The 22,104-nt window shown below is 46.3% G+C and overlaps 1 protein-coding gene across 4 annotated transcripts in view; it reads right to left on the bottom strand.

Moving 5' to 3' along the window:
- The window catches only part of TMEM108 (transmembrane protein 108), a 291,093-nt gene that overhangs the window by 16,321 nt on the left and 252,668 nt on the right, over positions 1-22,104 (bottom strand). The gene's annotated exons all lie outside the window — the stretch shown is intronic.

Raw genomic sequence — 22,104 nt, forward strand, 5'->3', positions numbered from 1 at the left:
CTGTAAAGCACACAGCGCGGAGCCTGGAAGAGAAGGTGTGTTCCATTGTCATTTTAACTGCTTCTCCGACGATGCTCGTGAGGCTGAACTCTGTGAAAACCACAGCCTAGCCTTTCTGAGTAGGAAGAACCCTTCTGGGCATTAAAAAAAAACCTTGGACTGCGCATGATGGTCAGTGTGTATGCTTTTAGTTCACCGAGAAAGTGCACAAGGACAAAAACCTATGCATTTAACACCTCTTCTTAATACGTGTGGATTTTTATTAATCACAACAGCATGTGCCTATCTTTAAAAATAATACCTCGTGTAAATGTGAGATGTAGGACCTATCTGGGTTATAGACCAGAAGGCCGCCCCACCCCTCCTCCCCAGCGTACAGCACATGGGCAGGGAAGAGTGTCTGTCACAGAGGAGTGCTGGAAAGACCTCTAAGGCCTGATTCTGACCTGTGAGCTCCTCCTTGTTCACATGAACCCCTGCCTGGTTGCTCTCAGGCCCTTCCTTCAGCCCTGTTAGCTGCCCAGACAGTGGTAAAGCTCTGTCTCTGCTAACTCTCTTGGAGTCTCCCTCCCCCACCAGATTGCAGCAGGACAATGGTCAAAGCAGGGGCCCTGGCGGTGACTTCTGGGGGGTCCGAGGTGGTCAGCAAAGTTGACAGGAGAAGGCAGGGGCCCTGGTGAGTTTCTAGAAGCAGAGAGGAGGAGGAGCTCTCTTGACACACCTTTGAAACAAGGCCCAGGACCACTGAGGCCTCCTCCAGCTTAGTTGTGGGGTGGGGTCTGAGTGGACCAGTGTCCCCTCACCCTGCACATCTACCTTAGTGGGTGGGGGAGGCTGAGGGACTACAGATTGAACAGAAACCATAGCACCCACTTCTCCAGGACCAACAATTTGTCCTATAAACCTATTTTTTTGTAAACTTTCATTCATGGTATTGCCCATACACCAACAGTGTTTTCTGCTTATCTGGGTTAATCGTAAAAACCATTAACTGAGCCTCTGCTCTGGCCTGTCTTTCAAGCTCAGTTGAACCCTCATAACCACTTGATAGGGCAGGAAATTGAGGCTCAGGGAGATTAAGTAACATGTTCAAACTCCCGCAATAGCAGAAGTATGTGACACCCGGGCTGTATCCCAAACACGTGCTGTTCCTGGACCCGCCATCAATGAGGCGGGAAGAGGACAAGTTACAGCCACAGAGGGAATGTGTGCCTCTGGGCTGTGACCGGTTCAGGGTCATTCCAGCCCCTCCCTGGCAGTTTAACTCCACAGGGACAATCTATTTCTAGGGCTGGTGGTCATGACCACTGGGGTGTTGAGGGACACTCCTTTATAAGCCTCTGTTTGGTTCATGAGCATCCTGGTTCAATATGTGTTGTTATGGGCGGAACTGTGATCCTCTCAAATCCATGTGCTGAATCCCTAGCCACAGAATGGGACTGTATGTTAGATGGGGCCTTTGAAGAGGTGATTAGGGCAAAATGAAGCCACTGGGGTGGGTCCTAATCCAATCTGACTGGTATCCTTAGCAGAACAGGAGCTTAGGACACAGAGAAAGACACCAGGAATGCTCGGGCACAGAGAAGAGGCCTTGACAGGACACAGTGAGAGTCCAGATGTCTGTAAGCCAAGAAGAGAGACCTCAGGGGATTCCAGCCCTGCTGGCACCTTGATCTTGGACTTCCAGAACTATGCGGAGATGAATTTCTGTTGTTTAAACCCCTAGCCCGTGATGCCACTGGGCACAGCAGCCCGAGCAGACTGAAGTAAGTGTCTTCAGTTAGAGATCCCCGAAAAAGGAGAGTGCGGAGACCAGGGCTTGTGTGCCGGGAGTTTATTTTGGGGAGTGACCTGAGGGGACAGCCATGGGGGTCTGAGATGAGTGAAACAGGGAAAATCAACCCCAGGGCAGGTTGGGCAACTCACATCTACTGGGGATGGCTGAGGAGCTGAGCAGACGCACCTGGAACTGTCTGTGAGCGGAGCACAACGCACAGGCAGCCCCCCCTCCCCATGCCGGTGCTCGCTCCACCTGACTCCCCGCTCCTCCACGAGACCCATGTGGCTGAATTACAGAAGCCCTGGGCAGAGAGGCTGTCAGCTCACACCTGTGCCCGGCTGGTGGTGCCCTGACAGACAGCTGGAGTTCAAGTGAAGGGCCCACAGGTGTGTTCAGTACAATGAGGCTGAGACTAAGGGCCCTGCCTTCTTCTGGCAGCAGCATCAAGGGTGGCACAGAGCTGTCAGACAGGACCCCAGGGACAGGCAGGGAAACCACTTGGCCTATGGGAGAACTTCTGCAGACTCTAGAGGCAGAGGGCTTAATGCATCCTGGTCTTCAAATTACTCAGGGAAAGAAATTCCCCCACGAGCATCCCAGGGGCTCAAATCCTTCCAGCTTGGAAGCGTATGACTGGAGTTCTCTGATAAGACTGACAGTGGAAGTGAACACAGTTGCCCTTGCTGGGGCTCTTTTGAGTTGCCAGCATCCCCTGAAGTTATTTTTCTCTCTAGGAGGACTGTTAAGTTACCCCTTAGCCTTTGGTGCAATGAATGGATACCACCATCATAGATGCAAAGGGTTTTCACCTGGAGGGTGACATTTCGCTGTCACACAGTGACTGGGGCCCTACAGGCAACTTAACCCAATACCCTCATTTCACAGAGCAGGCAACGGAAGGAGTGAAGTGATTTGTCCAAGAACACACAGCTGGTTGGAGACACAGCCTGGATCACAGCCATTATTTCAAAGCAACTTCATTTGTGTCATAAAAACTGCTGCAACATTGCTGCCCAAACATCCCCTTCAACCTGCACCGTCACCTTCACTGTGGACAATGTCTATCCTTGGCACAAAAGGTTAAGGACTGAATGCAAGGCACAGACTGTCACAATAACTGTGCAAGGCCTTCAACCCAGGGCTCCCCTAACAGATGCAAATTTTCACTCCAGGCCCTTTGTGCTGGCCTGCTCACTCCCCTCCTCACAATCTGGGACTACCTCCTCTTTGCATATCATTTGCATGGATTTGCATAATAGACTCCTGAGGCTCTGATTCCAAATATGTCAGAGAATCTATAACTAAAATCTAACTTGACATGTTTTAAATATGGAACCGATTTTTAAAGCATGTTGGAATAAGGACAAGTGTAGAGGGTGGAAACCTGCAGATTGATGGGTGCCTAGATGGCGCAGGAAGGCCTCCTCCTCCCTTGAATTCCAATGCATACGTGATCCCAGGACCCAAGGAAAAGAAAGGCCTTCCTCCTTCTGTTTACTGGGCTGGCTGCCCACAGCTCCCATTGGGCAGGATACTTGCATCTGGCAAAGGCAAGGAGGAAATTCGTGACGAGCGAAATGGCCAATCCGTCCTGAGCGCTTCCTGAGAACATGCGTGCTAGGAGGGCGAGGGCTGTCCTGACACCTTTAATCCTCCCAACCACCCGATGAGGCAGGTCCTATTATTAGCTCCTTGTTGTGACCGAGGAGAAGCAGCACAGAGAGGCACAGAACGCTCCCTCCTACCACACAGCTGGGGACGGGGAGCCGTGATTTGAACCCGGCAGCTCGGCCCCAGAGTCTACACTCAGCCACGTTCACTCACTGCCCTGCTCTGCACCTTCAGAAGCAATGGTCCACAGTCTCTTAAGAACTGATTTTCTATTATTGGTCTTTTCATTTTCCTTCCCTCTTAATCCTGTTTTCGTCTCTCTCCATTTCAGGGTTCTATATTATACATTTAGGGTGCTTTTAACAAGTTATTCAATTAACTTTCTTTTGTAAGTAACGGGGGAAACTTGAAGCAGTACAAGCTGGGTATCCCCACTCTCATTCTCTCCTCTTCCCTAATCCTGGCATCTGGTGCACACAATCGTTTCACTAATTCAATTAATTGTATAATTTTGCTCTTAAAATCGCTTACACACACAGGACACATTTATTATATGGATACATTTTCTCCTGCACATACAGAATTCTATCTCATTTTCCTTGTACTTTTAAATATCTTCTTCTAAGGAGAGCTTCCCTCCCCATTCAACCAGGTTTCCACTGCCAGATATTTGCTCCAATGCCTCAAAACCCTGTGACAGAACAGCAGGGTCTGAGATGCCTTCTCAGCCATCCCCTGTCACTAAGCACGATGGCCAGCCTGGATGCTGGGGGTGATGATTTAAAATCCTGCCTGCAAGTTCTCGGACACTCCTCCCAGCAAGCAGAGGGGTCTGTTTCCTCTTCCCTCTGAGCCTAAGTGAGCCTTTGTGAACAGAATGGGGTAGAAATGACACCACGTGGCTTCCAAGGCCAGGGGTAGAAAAGGTCATGAAGCTTCTGCAGGTGTTTCTTGGGGGCCTTCCGTTCTGTGTAAGAAGTCAAGGTCAGCCCGTGGGGAGAGAGAGAGAGAGAGAGGAGGAGCCCCAGCTGTTTCAGGTCCAGCTGGGCATCGACATGAGAGAGGAGCCCGGGAGACGAGCCTGGCCTGGCCACTGCTGGCCACAGCCACACAGACCCCAAGTCAGAGCTGCCCAGCTGAGCCCAGTCAACCTAACAATCAGGGGCACAAAAAACAATTGTTACTGCTTTAATCCACAGTCGGGGGGAGAGGTGTTTTGCAGCAATAGATATTTGGAACACTTGGGAATTTAGCTTCTGCATCCGATGTTTCAACAAGAAGAAGGAGAATCCAGGCCTACCAAGCCTGGCCATCAGGGAGTCTGTTTTCTGCATGGGCAGTAACATACCATCTTGCCGGGAAACAGCTCTTCTCATTTCCGGGTTACTGTCTTTTAACTGGAAGGGATCCTAGGGCCCTCTGGCATCTAACTCGTCCACTTTCCAAATGAGAAGGCTGAGGCCGAACAAAGTGGAATCCTTACCCTGGGCCACACACTCCCCGGCCAGTCCCATGGATGTTCCAAATCCACAGGGATCTCTTTATGTGGTCCTGGGATTCAGGTGCTCCATCCTCTGAACTCCAGTGAGCCCTTTTGTTTTAAGATCAAACCCCCCTCACTCCTCAGAGCACGGTTCCCTCACTCAAACAAACACGCATCGCGGGCTTTAGGGTGAGCTGGGCGGCTGCTCTTAACAGGTACTCGTTTTGTGAAAGGGAGTCTTTTTATAAAGAAAAAGAGGAGTTTGGGGTGCACATCTTAGCTGCTACTCTCTTTCCAGGAAGCCACATTCCAAATGTTCCCTCCCATCAGGCCCTGCTGGGACATGCCTCAGGCCACAGGGCTCAAGGACAGAGGGTCCTGCTTAGCTCTTAGAGACACCTGAGGCCATCACCTGGTGGGTTCCAGGAATGTCTGCAGATCATGGGTTCAACAGCTAGGCTGGTGAGGCCCATGACTCCACTGGGAATTACCGCTCAGAGTACAATCTCTAGAACACATGCAGGCAAGAAAAGCATGTGAGATGAGGCGCGGGTGCCCCAGACACACCCAAGGTCTCCAGCTGGCATGGATCCACCCCGTGCCGCAGCTCTGGGAGGCTGACAGACCACAGCTTCCTAACAAAGACTGCACTCACATGTGCACGCACCCACAGTCCAGGTCCTTTCTTGGGAGCGGGGAACAGGCAAGAATGACAAATTTGCAGTCTGAGTCCTCCCATCACCTCCATGCTAACATTAAGCCATTTGTTTAAGGTCAAAACGGCCACCGTGTAGCAGTACCAGGATTTAAACCCAGGTTTCTCTGATTAGGCTGCTTGAGACCTCAGGTACTGAGCAATTTTTGATCCAGGAAAATGTCCTACATGAGGAGGAGGACACTTCATGAAGACAGGCAATGACATAACAACAGTAACAGCTGTGATGGCCACAATCAAAAAGCAAAACGTCCCCCTGAAGAAGAAACACTTGGGCAACCACGCTGACTTTCACCTTCAGCTTTTGCTTCTTTGCCTTAGTCATTCCGTTCCAACTGGGGCAAGCGTTTTCCACCTAGAACTCCTGCTGGGCCTTGAAGACTTTGTTAGGAGTCCCTCCTTGTGGGCTGGTAACCTCTAAGCTGACCCCTATTCCAGGCCTCATCTCTGAATGGAAATGCCCAGTGTCTTATGTTTCCCTGTCTCAACTCTGTGCTGTTAAGAGGCCAGAGACTGTCTGGTTCAAGGTTATTCCCTATACGCAGTCCAGCACCTTGGCCACAACAAACATAAATATATAAAGAACTTATACAACTCAATTAGCAAAAAAAAAAAAAAAAAAAGAAAAGAAAAGAAAAGAAAAGAAAAGAAAAAGAAAAAGCCAAATAATCCATTTAAAAATGGGGCAAAGGGTCTGAATGGACATTTTTCCAAAGACATACAAATGGCCAACAGGTACAAGAAAATGTGCTCGATATCACTAATCATCAGAGAAATGCAAATCAAAACCATAGTGAGATAATACCTCAGACCTGCTATAATGACTGTTATCAAACAGATAAGAGAGAACTGGTTTTGGTGAGGATGTGGAGGAAAGGGAACCCTTGTGCACAGCTGATGGGAATGGAAGTTGGTATAGCTGCTGTGGAAAACAGTATGGAGGGTCCTCAAAAAATTAAAAATAGAGCTACCATGTGATCCAGCAATCCCACTTCTGGGTACGTATCTGAAAGAAACAAAATCACTATCTTGAAGAGGTATCTGCTCCCCCGTGTTCACTGCAGCATTATTTACAGTAGCCAAGACATGGAGACAATCTAAATGTCTACTGATAGATGAATGGATAAAGAGAATGTGGGACACACACACACACACACACAAGAATATTACTCAGCCACAAAAAAGAAGGCAATCCTGCCATTTGCAACAACTTGGATGGACCTTGAGGGCATTATGCTAAGTGAAATAAGTCAGACAGAGAAAGACAAATACTTATGATCTCATTTACATGTGGAATTAAAAAAAAGTCAAGCTTTAGAAGCAGAGAACACATTGGTGGTTCCCAGAGGTGGGGTGTAGGGAGTAGGGGAAATGGGTGAAGGTGGTCAAAATGTACAAACTTCCAGTTATAATAAGTAAGTTTGGGGCATAATGTACAACATGGTGCCTATTGTTCACGATATGTATTGCATATTTGAAAGTTGCTAAGAGAGTAAATTTTAAAAGTTCACATCACACACAAAAAATTCAAACTATGTGAAGTGCTTGATGTTAACTAAACATTGCGATAATCATTTCACAATATAGACACAAATCATTATCTTGTAATACAATGTTGTATGTCAACTGCATCTAAATAAAACTGGGAAAAAAATAAATTCTTCTAAATCAAATCACTAACCAGCTGTGACAGCTTATATTTTCCAAAAATAACCACCTTAACACATGCCAACCAACTTATTCTTCCTAAATGTGACTTCAGCATTCCTATGGAGAGGTGAGGTCTATGTCCCATCCCCTGGAGCCTGGGTGGGTCTGTGACTGCAGTTGAAGTGATGCTATGTGACTTCTGAGACCAAGTCATAAAAGATGGTATAGCTGCCTCCTAGTACTTACTGTCGGGTGCTTACTCTCAGAAGTCAGCTGCCACGCTGTGAGGAAGCCTGAGTCGTCCATGGCGGGGAGCAATGTGGAAAGGAACTGAGGCCCCTGGCCTTCAGTCCCAGCTGAACTTCCAGATGACAGCCAGCACCGACTTGCTAGCCAGGGGAGTGAGCGATCTTGAAAGTGGGTCTTCCAGCCCCACTCAAGCTGCCCTAGCCCAGTCTGCGGGGAGCAGAGACAAGTGATTCCTACCCAAACTGTAGATTTATAAGTAAAATGAATGATTGTTGTTGTTTTTAAGCCACTAAGATTTTTAGAGGTGGTTTGTTAAGCAGTAATAGTTACTTGAATACCATCAACGTAGAAGTGAAATTAAAGCTTTTTCAATGACCATTCTGGGTTTAAACATCAGGGGCTTCTAAGTGCTGGTGATTTTGTCTTGGGCTCCTTTACTGTCTTTGTCTACTACCCAGATTCAAGGAAAGGGAAACATCTCAATTCTGGCTCTTTCTGTAACATGATGAGTTCTCTGATCTATAGCCCCAAGTTCCCCCAAAGAAAGGAGGGAACAAATGCTTACTAGCAGTGCCATGAAGCCCCTTGGCACACATGTAATTTGTGGGCTGGGGGACAGATGGACTAAAGGTGGAGGCTGTTATAAGGTGACCACATACCGAAGATGTGACTGCACTGTGGAATTTATGTAGTATATGGTGCCTATTTATTGAAGACATGATCATTTCCTTCAAGGAGCTGCCATTCTAGAAGGGAGGAAAATCAGCTGTGACAGGGGAACAAACCTACACACTAAAGACATTCTCTTAAAGACTTCCTCCAAACAAAAATGAGAGTCAGAATTAGGTGGATGAAAAGGTTAGCTCAGCTTCTGATAAAATAACAGGATCATTAATATTCAGGTAACGTCTCGCTGACATCATGGGGAAGAACACAAATGCATTGGCCCAGACTGCTTTGTACTCTCCCGAACTAAAAGGACAAAGCTTGTAAAAATGTTCCATGCTTTACATTAGAGACCCCGACAAACACTGCCTCAGCCAGGCGACCAAGGTCAGCATCAACAGTGATAAAGTCATGGTGATGGTAGGTACCCTGGATATGGAGATGGCACTTGACCTCTGTAGCTTTCCTTCCCCAAACCTACATCCCCAGTCTAATAAGAAAAACATCTGGAAAATCCCAATATTCTGTGAAATATCTGATCAGGACTCCTCACTGAGGTCATCAAAGACAAGGAAAGTCTTGTGAGTTTGAGAAACTCACAGCCAAAAGGTACCGAAGGAGACATGACAACTAAACATCACGTGGTATCCTGGCTGGGACCCTGGAATAGACAAAGGACAGTAGGGGCAATGAAGGAAATCTGAATAAAGTATGGACTTCAGTTAATAATGTGTCAATACTGATTCCTTAACTTCTCAGCACCCTGGAGTGAGAGCATGCAGCCACGGATACACCTGGGAGCCCACTTAGAGAGAGAGGGGAGGAAAATTCCGACTCTTGGTGTATCTATTGATATTTCCTCTGATTCTCACCATCTAAAATATTCTCATTTAGAGTCAAAGTGTGGAGCTTGGAGGTGAAAGGGTCAGGGAGACTAACAACCTGCACACATTGTATTTTAACCTGTTCAAATTCCAACTGAGGGGCCAGGGTAAATGCCACCTTGCATAATAGAAACACTCTTGACCAAGGAAGCAGGCTGCATGAACATAAAAGCTTATTTATCATTAGCACGGGGCTAGATCGCCCTGCCCGCTGAACATGAAAGCCGTATGAGGTGTTGGACGTGGATGTATCCATTCACATGCATATTTTCTGCCCCTACCCCTTTCTTGCTAGGTGACAATGTAGTCAGTAGATGATGTTGGGGTATCTCCAAAACCCCAACCCGACTGTCACCTTGTCTTGATGGGATCATGGCTTCTCAGTTCATCCAGTCAAAGACGGCAGCTCCCTGCTCAGTGCTCCCAGGGCACTCTGCTCACACGTGGCCCTGCTTCCCACAGAGCCCTTCAGCCCAGGGCGTGGTGGGAAGGCCTGGACCTGGGGTCGGTGGGTTTTAGGTTCATCTTGGTGTAATAGAAAAGAACAAGCCTGACTCCATATTAGATCTGTTTCTTTGGCTTTAACCCTGTGCTCTGTTTCCTGGGCTTAGTTTTGCTGGTTCTGCACCTTTTGTAAAAAAATGTTGCCCGTAGCCTGAAATATACAGAACAGCCCATTTTTAAGGCTCTATGCTTTAAGGATATTAACACTTTTCCATTCATATAAAGATAACAAGTTGCAGAATAGAAAATAACATTTGTTTTGTTGGAGGTTTACAGAGGCACCATGACCTGACCCACGTGGACAGCTGCAGGAACAAAGGATTCCAAGAACAAAGAATTCCTAGACCAAGAAGTTTGCAACAACCAAGCATACTACCCTCCCCCTTTTTAGTATAAAAGGAGCCTGAACTCTAACTTGGGGAAGATAGTTCTCCAAGACATTAGTCTGCCATCTCTTGGTCTACTGGCTTTCCAAATAAAGTCACTCTTCCTTGACCCAACACCTTGTCTCCCAATTTACTGGCCTGCTGTGCGGCGAGCAGAATGAGTTTGGCCTCGGTAATAACACTGGTTCTGTAACTTGCTAGCTGTGGGACCTCAAGCAAGTTTTCTCAGCTTTGTTTTCCTTGGCTGTACAATAAGGAAGATACCGCCTCACTTCAGAGTGCTTTTGGGGGAGGGAATATGAGTCTAAGAGGCCTAGAGACCCCACACAGTGCCTGCCAATCAGAAGGTGGAAACTGGTGTTTTTAGTTTCTACTACACTTAGGTCCCCGGGGGGCCGTGAGCTTTGTAATGTTTTCTGAAAAAAGTAGGAGAATCAAAGAATACTTAAATAATTCCACACATTCAAGGTATTTGCAGTTGGATGCTTACCACAAAATTATAGATGTGTATGTCTTTGAAGACAAAATCAACACAAGAAAGCAGGAAGGACTGTGAGCCCTGTGACGTGGCCACATGGTGCATGTGTGTAAGCATCTCAGTCTTTGCTTGTTTCAGTGATTAACACGAATAGGTTCAAATGCATAGATACACACACACATCCATAACACGGGGAAGCAGGAGAAGGCTGAGATGCATGGAACCTGCTTCTTGCAGACTCCTCCCTCCCAAGGTCCCCTCCCACCACTGTACCCACCACTGCCAGTTCCGCTCCTCATTACAGAAGCAAGTCAGCCTCCATTGCTTTCCAAAGTTCTCATGTGTTGTGTGAGAGCGTTCGCCAGGATTTGGGCTTTATAGAGACAAGTCTCAGCTTTGGCTTCCTGACTCAAGGCATGTGCTCTGGGGAGGTTCTGATGAGAGCAGTAAGGAAGTAGGAAAAGCAGGAGGACTTTTGTGGGTGGCAGGTGACAGGGCAGCCTGTGATGGGCTCAGCATCCCTAGAGAAGCCATGGTATCTCTCAGTGCTTGGCTCCTACAAACCCAAAGGAAACAACACCCCCACAGTTTGGGGTCTGGCCAAGTGGGCTTCTCAGCAACTGTAATGAGATCTTTCAGACCCCAAAGGAAGCCCTGGAGAGTCCTGAGACCTGACTAAAGAAGCTGAGCACACCGGCACCTGTCTACCCTAAGCTCCAAATTCTCCAAAGCCAGGGGGAGAAGAAACAGAGTTCTGGCCTGATCGTGCCTGAAAGTCACTTACCTAAAAAGGGCATTTGGTTAGGGTTAGGGAAATAAGTTGTGGTATATGTATACAATGGAATACTACTCAGCCATGAAAAAGAATAAAATAATGCCATTTGCAGCAACATGGATGGACCTGGAGATTGTCATTCTAACTGAAGTAAGCCAGAAAGAGAAAGATAGCACTCATAGGTGGAATCTAAACAAAAGAAAAAAGGAAAAAGAGGACACTAATGAACTCACCTACAAAACAGAAACAGACTCAACATAGTAAACAATCTTATGGTTACCCGGGGAAAGGGGTTGGGAAGGGGGAAATTTGGGAGTTTGAGATTTGCAAATGTTAACCACTATATATAAAAATAGATAAAAAATAAATTTCTTTTGTATAGCACAGGAAATTATATTCAATATCTTGTAATAACCTTTAATGAAAAAGAATATGAAAACAAATATATGTATATATATGCATGACTGGGACATTATTCTGTATACCAGAAACTGACACACTGTAACTGACTATACTTCAGTTAAAAAAACCAAAAAAACAAAAACACATTGGGGCTTTTGACCTAACATCCTTCTGGGCTTACTGACAGTCTGAAGCATCATCTGTCTGCAGCCGCCCTGCCTCATGAGAGCTTGCCGAGGACAGAGGAGAAGAGGAGGCTGGCAGGGATGTGGCAGGGATGGATGGTGGCAGAGTGTCTGGGGGGAGGGGCGGGCAGGGCGGGGCAGACTCAGGAAGGGCGTCTGCTCTCTCCCGCACCCGCTCACAGGCGGCTCGGAGCCCTGCTTGGTATTCTTGCCCAGGTCCTAACAGCAGGCTACAGGCTCCTGGCACTGCTCTCCTCGGTTGCCAAAGGTTCACCGCCTGTTCCAGTTAGCCTGGAACAAAACGGCTCAGGCAACACAGCTGTGCAGCCTTCTGAAACTGTCTAATTTCCCATTTCAAGGCAGGATGCCCACACTCCAAGGTATAATTTAGGTTTTGGGCAAGTGTTACTAGATTCACAATTGAATTCTGAAACTCAGCCTCCAGGCTGTGTGTGCTTGGGGATTAAAGCTTTCCTCTGACCTTGTCCCTCCTTCTCCCTATTACTGACACTGATACTGGCACTCATGCTAAACTTCTGTTTACTGAGCACCTACTACGTGCCAGGCACTCTACTGAGAAATTTTTGTATATCATTTTAGTCAATCTTCACAAAATCTTAGGATATAAAAAAAAAAAACCCTCAACTGGTGTCCTATATAATTATAAGGGTACGCACCCTCCACCTCTTTATTATTCTCTTTTGGGATATAAATTTGTGGATTTAGGTACCTGAATAACTCAATGTGGACTTGGAGGGAGATTTCTAGAGGAAAAGAATAATAAAACCATCTTGTCCACATCAAGCTGAGGAGAGGAATACACACGCAGAGCAAGGAGAGGACAATGGAAGGTGGTCTGTAACTCAGGACTACATTGGATGGAGCAGCTTTTATGTGCGGCAGCTTGCCAGGGAACCCACGGAAGCCAGAGGCACCCAGGAAGGCTTCCTGGAGGAAAACCTGCCTCCTCTCACTACCATTCCACAGTTATTCATTTCTTCAGTCATACAGTCAACATTTACTGAGGGCTAAGCTGAGTGCGGCTTTGTTCTCTGATAAACTGCCTTCCTGGTCTCAGCCATGGAGATGACAGCTCACACCCTATCTCCCACCATGGGTAATACAGTGCATATTGGCCAAGAAAATTCTGGCAAATTCTGTAAAGGTAAGTTTATCCATAGGTGGGAAACACTTTATTGTGTGCTAATGTTTGAAATAAGAATACATACTTATTAAACACGTATTATTATATTAGCAAATATTTCACTCCTGCAAACTGATTCAATATTCAAAAAAGCGTTTGTGAGCTGGGTCTTGTTCCCTAAAACTGAGGTTCAGAGAGATTTATTCAAGGATGCACATGTAAGTATATTCCTGCTTTTCTCTATCCTCCTTCTCTGTCTTTTTTTTTTATTTAAATTTTTATTTTTATTTTAATGGAGGTACTGGGGATTGAACCCACAACCTTGTGCATGCTAAGCACGCACTCTACCACTGAGCTGCACCTTGCCCCTTCTCTGTCTTTTTCTATTTTCAACTGTGGACACCACTGGTTGCAAAAACCCTTTAGTGGGAATGCTTGATTTCTTTTGCTCCCAGTGAGGTCACCACCTGATCAAAGGACTCTTGGTTTCAGCAGACCTTGGAGAGAGAGGACAAGCGGATGATTAAAGAGTCAGGCTTGCAAAGGCTGTTCCACTCTGATCCGGCTCTACTTCATGCACACAGTCCATACCCTGCCTCTGATCTGGACCCAGAAAATAAGACTAGGATAAAAACTATGAGGCACATGCCTGAAAGGCGCTGATCCCCAGGCCAAGACTGGGGGTGGTGTGACAGCCACCACCATAGCCCAACTTGGGAATGTTGTCTTTTGTGGACACCCTCCTAGCAGTAGGAAGGTAGCTGCCCTGACCTCCCAGGCAGGGGAGAAGCGGGGATGGTCCCTGTCACTGAAACTTCCTTAGCCGCTCTCCCCCTTACTCCAGCCCCAGCAGCCAACGAGTCAGGTGACCAAGGTACACAGGCAAACGTGGCCCCCAAATGTGGTCCAGATTTCTTTTAGAATCTAGAACATACAGTGTTTGAATACCACAGATCTAGGACTAGGACGCTTGGTAATATGGGGGTTTACGTTCTATTCTTCACCTCTCTACTCTCTTTCCTGGAGAAGTGTGGAGAGAACATGGGCACTGGAACCAAACAGAACTAGGGGTAAACTCACTCCCTAATTGTGTGGCCTTGCAACCATTCCCCATGCAAGCTGGCTATGTTGGGATTCGGTCCCGTGACTTCCATTCGCCAGGATGCCCTCTTGTTGGTTCTTTACATTTTGCACTGAGTTGGTGTAGTGGACACTGTTGTCCACCAGCCAGGTTCCTCTTTCTGCCCCATAGCAAGGAGGCCTCTGCTCCATCGCTGCTAGGAGGGCTGGCAGCTGAGGACACACAGCCAAGTTTCTCTTCAGGAGCTGCTCTCGTCTCAAGGTGACACCTTCTTCCTGGGAAACCCGCATCCAGTGACTGGTCCACGTGGGGTTAAAGGACTTGCCTCAATTTGGAAGGACTGTAAAGGGCCACCCCAACTCAGGGTGGGCTGAGGCCTTCAGTGTGACTGCATCGCAGCCCAGCTTCTCCCTGTGCCCACTCCTGATGCCTTACACCCCTACCGGTGCTGAATGCAAATCTGCAGCTCATGGTCTGCTTCCCGGGAGCTATGTCTGCAAGTTACGGCATCCTGTCAGTGCTGCTGATGCAGGGATGATGACGAGTCTCCCTTCTTCTCAATCCTTTCCTGTGTCTCACTCCACAGGGTTCCTTCCACTTCACTTAACATCCCTTTAACGATCCACTGCTTCTGGGTACCCTCTCTCTGGGTACCCCTTCCTGGCTCCAGGCACCCTAATTGTGGATGCCACTCTAAATGGTCACAGGTAAGACTTTTATTCTTGACATTGTGTATTTTCTCACATCTTTCCTGAAAGCTCCTTGAGAATAGATCATTTCAAATTTAATGTTTTTTAAATTGAAGTACAGTCAGTTACAATGTGTCAGTCTCTGATGCACAGCACAATGTCCCAGTCATGCATGTACATACATTTTCATATTTTTTCCATTAAAGGTTATTACACTCATATGTGGAATCTAAAAAAGAAAAAAGGACACTATGAACTTATCTACAAAACAGAAAAAGATCTGCAGACTTAGTAAAACAATCATGGTTACCAGGGAAAGGGGATGGGAGGGGATAAATTTGGGAGTTTGAGATTTACAAATATTAGCCACTATACATAAAAATAGATTTTAAAAATGTTTCTTTTGTACAGCACAGGGGATTATGTTCAAGTTCAATTTTAAAATATTCCCTCTTACCCAGTCACGGAGAATGATGAGTGGAGGCTACTCAGTCCTGTTGGCTGAATGTCTGACAAATCCCTCCTCACTTGCCTCTCTCTCTCAATAACTCATTCAGCACACACTTACTGGGGGTCCTGTCTGAGCTATGGGGACACACAGATTAATGCTTCCTCCCTACCCTCCGGGAGTTGTTGTTGAGCAGGAGAGCCTTGCGGTAAGGTGGCTGACCCTGAAGCCAGACTGCCAAGGTTCAAACCTCTGCCTCCACTTTCTAGCTCAGTGATCTTGGGAAAGTTACTGAAGCTCTCTGTGCCTTAGTTTCCTCACCTGTAAGATGGGACTAATAACACTATCTACCTCTTAGTGCTAGGTAGTTAGATAAGCAGGGGCACTGGGCAGGTAAGGTGGAGGAGAGGGGGAATGGTCCGGAAGATGGCAGTATGCCCGCCTTCAGCATAAAGGGGCTTTACTTCCTCTAAATGAGTGCCAGCAAGAAACTGGTTAGAACCCAACAGCTGCAGTTGCGCACTGGCGACAAGGACCTAACCGGACAGGACCCAATGCTCACTGTAATATAATCAGCATTGCGGTTTAGTCTCTCCTCCCTTGCCGTGGGTTTTTCTGTGTGCATCATGGGCAAGCCCAGGCACAAAAAGGGACGAGCGTGACTCAGCACTCCGGGGGCAAATGCCGTCAGTCAATCAAGAGACCGCCTCTAAGCCAGGGTATAAGAAAAGAGGCGAAGAAAGACCCTTGCTATCCGCTCTTGGATCAACCTGCCTCCTGTTCTTGGAGGTGTAGTTTCCTTTTGCTAATAAAACCTTTAAAAGTTTTTGCTACACAACGCTTTGTCTCCTGTCTGAATTCTTATTTTTGACAAGAACTGGGGTCTTTTCCCTTCCCCTTGTGGAATAACACTAGGATTATTGTGAGGATTAAATGAGTTAACATATATAGGGTTTATAACACTGTCTAGTACACAGTAAGCATTATCTATGTCTGCACCACCCAATCTGGTAGCCACGGGCCACATGTGGCTGTAAAGCACTCCACATGTGGTTAGTCCAAATTGAGATGTGCTGTAGGTGTAAAATCCATACCTAATTTTGAAGACTTAGTACAAAAAGTGTAGATTATCCTATGAATAATTTTTTGTACGGATGCCATACTGAAATGATAATATTTTGAATATACTTGATTAAATAAAATATGTCATCAAAATTAATTTAATTCTTTTATTAATGTGGCTACTATAAAATTTAAATTATATTTGTGGCTCATATTTCCATTGGACCGTACTGATCTAAGTCTTCGCTATAAAAATAACAATGAAAAACAGAATCTAACGATACCACCATAGAGGGAGATGTACTGCCAGAGGAGCTGCTCTGAGTGTGACCCCCAGCATCAGCATCCCCTGGGAACTTGGTAGAGACAGACTCTTGACTCCCTATTCCAGACCTACTGAATCAGAAACCCGGGGAACAGGCTAGGCAATTTGTGTCTTTTTTTGTTTGTTTTAAATAAAGCCTTCAGGTGATTCTGATCTCATCAAAGTTTCTGAGAGGCCCTGCCCTAAGGGCCTGCAGAGGATCAGCGATTCATTTTGTTAGGGAAGACCATGTCATCCACCTGATTACTATTATGGAGAACAGGTAGGGTGGGGACGCCATGCAGAAAATGGTCCAGGCATTTAGGAAGTTTGAGATAAAAACAGATGAGCTACAGCAGTGCTCCATCCCACTCTGCTCTGCTCCTTCAGATGCTGCTTTTTCTGGAAACAATGCCCTCTGGCCTGGCTGGATTCCCTGTCCCCTGCACCTTTTTAACCTAAAGTGAGCCAGGAACAAATGGAATCTGAACTGTCTGCCCGTGGTGTAACCAATTTGCATTGCCTGCAGTGTAACCAATTTGCATTTGTAAAGCACAGCCTCAAAAGATGTGTTTGTTATCCCTGGGTTGTGTGCGCCACCAGCTGCCTGTGGAGACGACTGGGACTGGGCAGCCCAGGTCCAGAAACAGACTGCAAGAGAGCAGAGGCAGCCGCTCAGGAGGCAGCCGGTGACAAGTGGGTCAGCTTCTAAATGCAGCTGCTCCCCAGAGCACCCTAAGCCAGTGGAGGATTAGGGGTGGCTGTAGAGATCCTTTTCCATTAGGAAAAGAGTCCATGCTGACTCCATGATTTTGCACTTTGGATTCATGGTCTTTATTTTCTCCGGGGCTCTTTCCAAGCTGATGCCTTTCAATGGATGAAGTCCAAATTCTGCGCTTGGTCTTCAGTGGGGTCGCACCGAGGCATGCCAGTCCACAGAATTCCATGCATTGCGGTGTGGGTAGGCCCTGCTGTGAATTAAAGGACCTGCTAAGCTAATGCTGCATTTCTTTCCCTAAGAGAGTGGGATGGGAGTGCTGGGAACAGGGGTCTCCACGGGGTGTCATCATTGCGGAGGAAGATGCGGGTACCTGACAAACTCAACTTTATATGGAAGCCTTTATATGGAAGCTCTCTGCTCCCCCAACCTCGATTTCATTTTATTTACAGCTTGTGTATCCACAGCCAATCTCCACTCACAATGACGATATCACCTTCACTCACTGCAAATTTTGCTGCAGAAATTTTGGGCCAACAGCACGGTTTCCATTAAATGATTTCTTGGAAATAGCTTTGAGTCTGTGGATCTCAACCAATGTGGGAAAGGTGCTTGCCAGAACATCGCCAGAACATCAGTGGTGACAGGTACATATAACCCATAATATTAATAATAGAAGTGATTACAGTAACCGTGGTGGTGGTGGTAGTAGTGGTCAGGTAAGTATCATTTATTTGGTCCTACTCTGATCCTGGTACTATGTTATGTATGTGACTACTATGCCAGACTGTATTTTCTACATGACTACACCAAAATATCTCACCCCACAGGTTCTTCCTACAGTGTGATATTGACATTCATCCAGAGATGGGGTCCGTGTTCCCTCGCCCTGCATCTGGCAGACCTGTGACAATGGCAGAAGAGACACTATGAGTTCCAAGGTCCACTAGAGGTCATAAAACGTGACCTGTAGTAAGTCTGGCTTCCCTGAAGCCGCCATGCTGGGTGGATGACACGGAGATGGAGGGAGGTGCCCAAAGGTCCCAGCTCTTTAAGCTCCCCTGCTGTAGGAGTCCCCTCAGCATCAACTGCCAGATATGTGAGCCTCCGGAGACTTTAGCCCAGTTGATCCCAAGTGAAGCAGAGATGAACTGTCCCCACCAAGTCCTGTCCAGAATGCAGGTTTATAAACAAAACAAATGGTATCATTGTTTTAAGCCTCTAAGTTTTGGGGTGGTTTGTTACACAGCAATAGCAAGTGGAACTCCTACACTGTCTCATGTAACTCACACAATAAGCCTTCAAGCTAGGTGTTACTTATCGCAGCTCCCTTACAGATGAAGAAACAAGCAAAGAGGTTATATAATTTGCCTGAGATCTCACAGCTGGTATGTGGCAGAGTCAAGGTGCAAACCAGGTGTGTCTTGCTCTGTAGGCAGGCTCCGAGTCACCCTCCACCCAGCCTTGGCTACACACCTCATTCATGTGCTACAGTCCCCAGAGGGTCTGTACCCTGCCGAGACGTGTCTGCTGGATCACACGTGGACATCTGTGAACAAAGAAGACAACTGGGTCTTTTACTATGTAACAGGTAAGGATCTTCAAAGGTCTGTGGATAAGGCTGTTTCCTTTGCCCAGTATGAAGAAAAGACTTGGCTTTGAAGTGAGAATGGAAACAAAGCATGTTGGATGCCTTGAAGTTAGATTAAGGCTGTGATAGTCTAGTCCACTTCAGTGAACTTTTAGAGGTTGGTTGGTTTTATTATTGTTTTTACTGTCCCTAATAGTATTTTAATCAAGAGATGTGTTCTAAAAGTCATATGGCTTTTTGTTGTCTTACTTTGGAGTCTAATTAGTTTGTAAGCTGGAGATAGCCCATTTGGGATAATCTTTCAGGACTGTAGCACAATCAGATGCATTACTTACATTTTCAATAGCCACTACACCCAAAATGACTTTGCAGCTACCCTTGGAATTGGCAAAGTCCCAGAAACAGAGGGAACACCACCAGGGACAGCATAAAGCATAGTTTGACCCTGTGCATGGCAAGTGGGAGAAAGGGTCACCAGCCTCACTGATGGGAACAGGGACCATCAACCAGGGAGAGCAGCTTTGCTCCTGCAGAGCTGGCTTCTAGACCAGAACCCTTAGCTGGCAAACCAAGAAGCGAGCAAGGCAGGCAGAGTCTGCTCAGTTCTGTCTATCTCGCAGGGGTTCCCAGACTGTAGGGCAGAGACTTTCAACCATACTGGAGGGCTAACCTGATCCAACTTCTCATGACCAAATACTCCTTCCTCTTCCATTGCTCCCTTTGATGTTTCCATCTCCCTAGAAAGTTCCCTTGTGTCCCTTTGCAGTCAAGTCTCCTCCTCTATACACACTCCAGGCAACCAATGATCTGATTTCCATCATTATAGGTCTGTTTCTTGTGTTCTAGATTTTCACATAAGTGGATTTAGAGAGAACCTCTTGTGTCTTTCACTCAGTGTAACTTCTGTGAAATGTATCTACTTGCCGCATGTCTCAGTGGTGTGTTCCTTCTTCACTGCTGAGTAGTATTCCATCACAGGGATCTGCCTCGATTTGTATATTCATTCATCTGCTGATAAATATTTGGGTTGTTTCCAGTTTAGGACCATCATAAATAAAGCTGCTATGAACATTTGTTTACAAGTCTTTGCACGGACATATGTTTTCATTTCTTTTGGGTAAATACCTAGGACTAGAACTGCTGGGACATACGGTAAGTGTATATTTAACTTTGTTGAAAACTGCCAAACTGTTTTCCAACGTGGTTTACCATTTTACATTTTTATTTAATTACATTGATCGACAGACTGATTATTTAGGTCATGAAGAATACTGGCATGACCCAAAAGTCAAAATCAGTACAGTGAAAAGTGTCTCTCCCAGCTTCAATGCACCTCAAGGTGAGTGGTGTTACCACTTCATTGTGGGCTTTTCAAGAGATAATTGAAACATTCACAAGCAAACGCTTAAGTATATTTCCCGTCTCACTCTTTATACAGAGGAGTGTGTAATGGACACACCTGGCTTTCCTCCATTAATAATATATCTTGGATACTATTAAAGAGCCATTTTCCAAAATGTGTTCTTAGGAACTCTATACCCATCAGGTGCTCTGAAAGAAAAGGGTTCCCCGATAAACTTGGGAAAATGCTGCATACTTCAGTTATGTCCCAGTAATTCACAAAACACGTTAGTTTATTAAAGGTGCTAAGAAGTTCTCTGATTAAAAACCCGAGTTTCCAAAAAACTTAGACCTTATCATCTTTTTCTTTCCAGCAACACCTATTTAACATTTTGCAGAACTAGAATTCTGAAGAATACTCTTGGGGAAGCACGAATCTAGACTGCACTTGTATACATTTTAGGCCTTGAGGATACTCAATCCTGCCCCTGCGGGGTGAAAGCAGACCTAGATAAGATGCAAATGAACAGGTGCAGTTGTGACTCAGTAAAACTTTATTAACAAAAAGAGCCAGAAGGTTGTAGTTTGCCAACTCCTTCTCTAGTGTATGGTAGTGAGATGGAAAAGGTTCCAGTGACGTTTTTAAAGTGCTTCTTCACAGTCTCCCGTTTGTGCTTTCTCCTTGCATGCCCCAATCCCCTCACCACGCCAACTAATCTGCCATCTTGAGGAGGACAGGAAGGGAGGAGAGGAGGGGACAAAAGCAGAGGGAGAAGACGAGGTTGAGGGGGGTGGGTGGGTGGGGAGAAGAGAGAGGTGAGAGGGAATTGTGGAGAAGGCGTCCACGGAAAACAAACACTGCTAAGGGCTAAAGGATGCTGCCCAGTCTGGAACCTCATCCCTTCCCATGATTCCTCTCCTCTCCCTCTCCTCTACCCTCCCTACTCCCCACTGAGCCCAAAGTGTCCATCTGGGGCACTGGGAAAAGGGCATCCATGCTTCACATGCTCATGGTCCACTGGAATAAATGAATGACCAGAGACTGAATGGAGGCTTCTGGAATCTGGCTTCAGCGTCTCCCTCTGAAAGACCATGGAATCCCCAGGACTCCTTCACAGCTTCCTCACTCTAGGATTCCATGCAATTTCCGTTGCTCTCATTGCAACCATCTGAGGATGTGTCTGCCTGTGGTCAGACATGTGATTCTGGGAGTGAATTTTATAAGTTCCCTCATGCTAACAACCAGGCAATAGGTATAACAGTTATCTCAGGAAATTCTAGCTCTTCTGTTTTAAGCACTGTATTTCATCAAACCTAAGAAGCAACATACTATTGTTTTATGAACCTGTAAGGAAAAAAAATACTGCCAATTAATCTAGAACACAGTGCTTTCTTACATTTACAATGTTTATTCTATACTATTGAAAGAGCCCCTTTGGTCTTACCTAGAAATTTTTATCGCTTATACCACACGGTGCATAATTGCCAATCCTTTCGCAAGCATCTCAGCGACAAAACACAACCCAGTTTCATCCGCTTTATGAGGTCGTCTTTCCTTTAGTCCCACCTAGAACTTGGTTGCTGCTTTGGAGTATGGAATGGAGACCATTCCTGCAATGAATGAACATTTGTTCCACAGATATCCAATTTCTGCCCCGCAGCTCTGCACACACAACCACCTTTTGTTTCAATGCTGAGTCACAGTGAATCCTTGTGAAGACTTGAACATGGCAGTTGAAGGTGCATAGTACCAACGATGCATGTGCCTCAAATAGAGAGATGAGATGAGCAACTACAACCGACACCCGCCCTGGTGTGGGCAGTGAGAACCACGTGTGAGTGCTGTCTGGCTGACGGCGACCGTAAGATGAATACTGGTCTCAGAGATGTTAAAATCAACAGAAGCTTCTCTAACAATGTAAATCTAGAAGAAGATGTGTGCTTAAACAAAGTCCTAC

The sequence above is a fragment of the Camelus bactrianus genome, chromosome 1, assembly GCF_048773025.1.
Source record: "Camelus bactrianus isolate YW-2024 breed Bactrian camel chromosome 1, ASM4877302v1, whole genome shotgun sequence".
NCBI lineage: Eukaryota > Metazoa > Chordata > Mammalia > Artiodactyla > Camelidae > Camelus > Camelus bactrianus.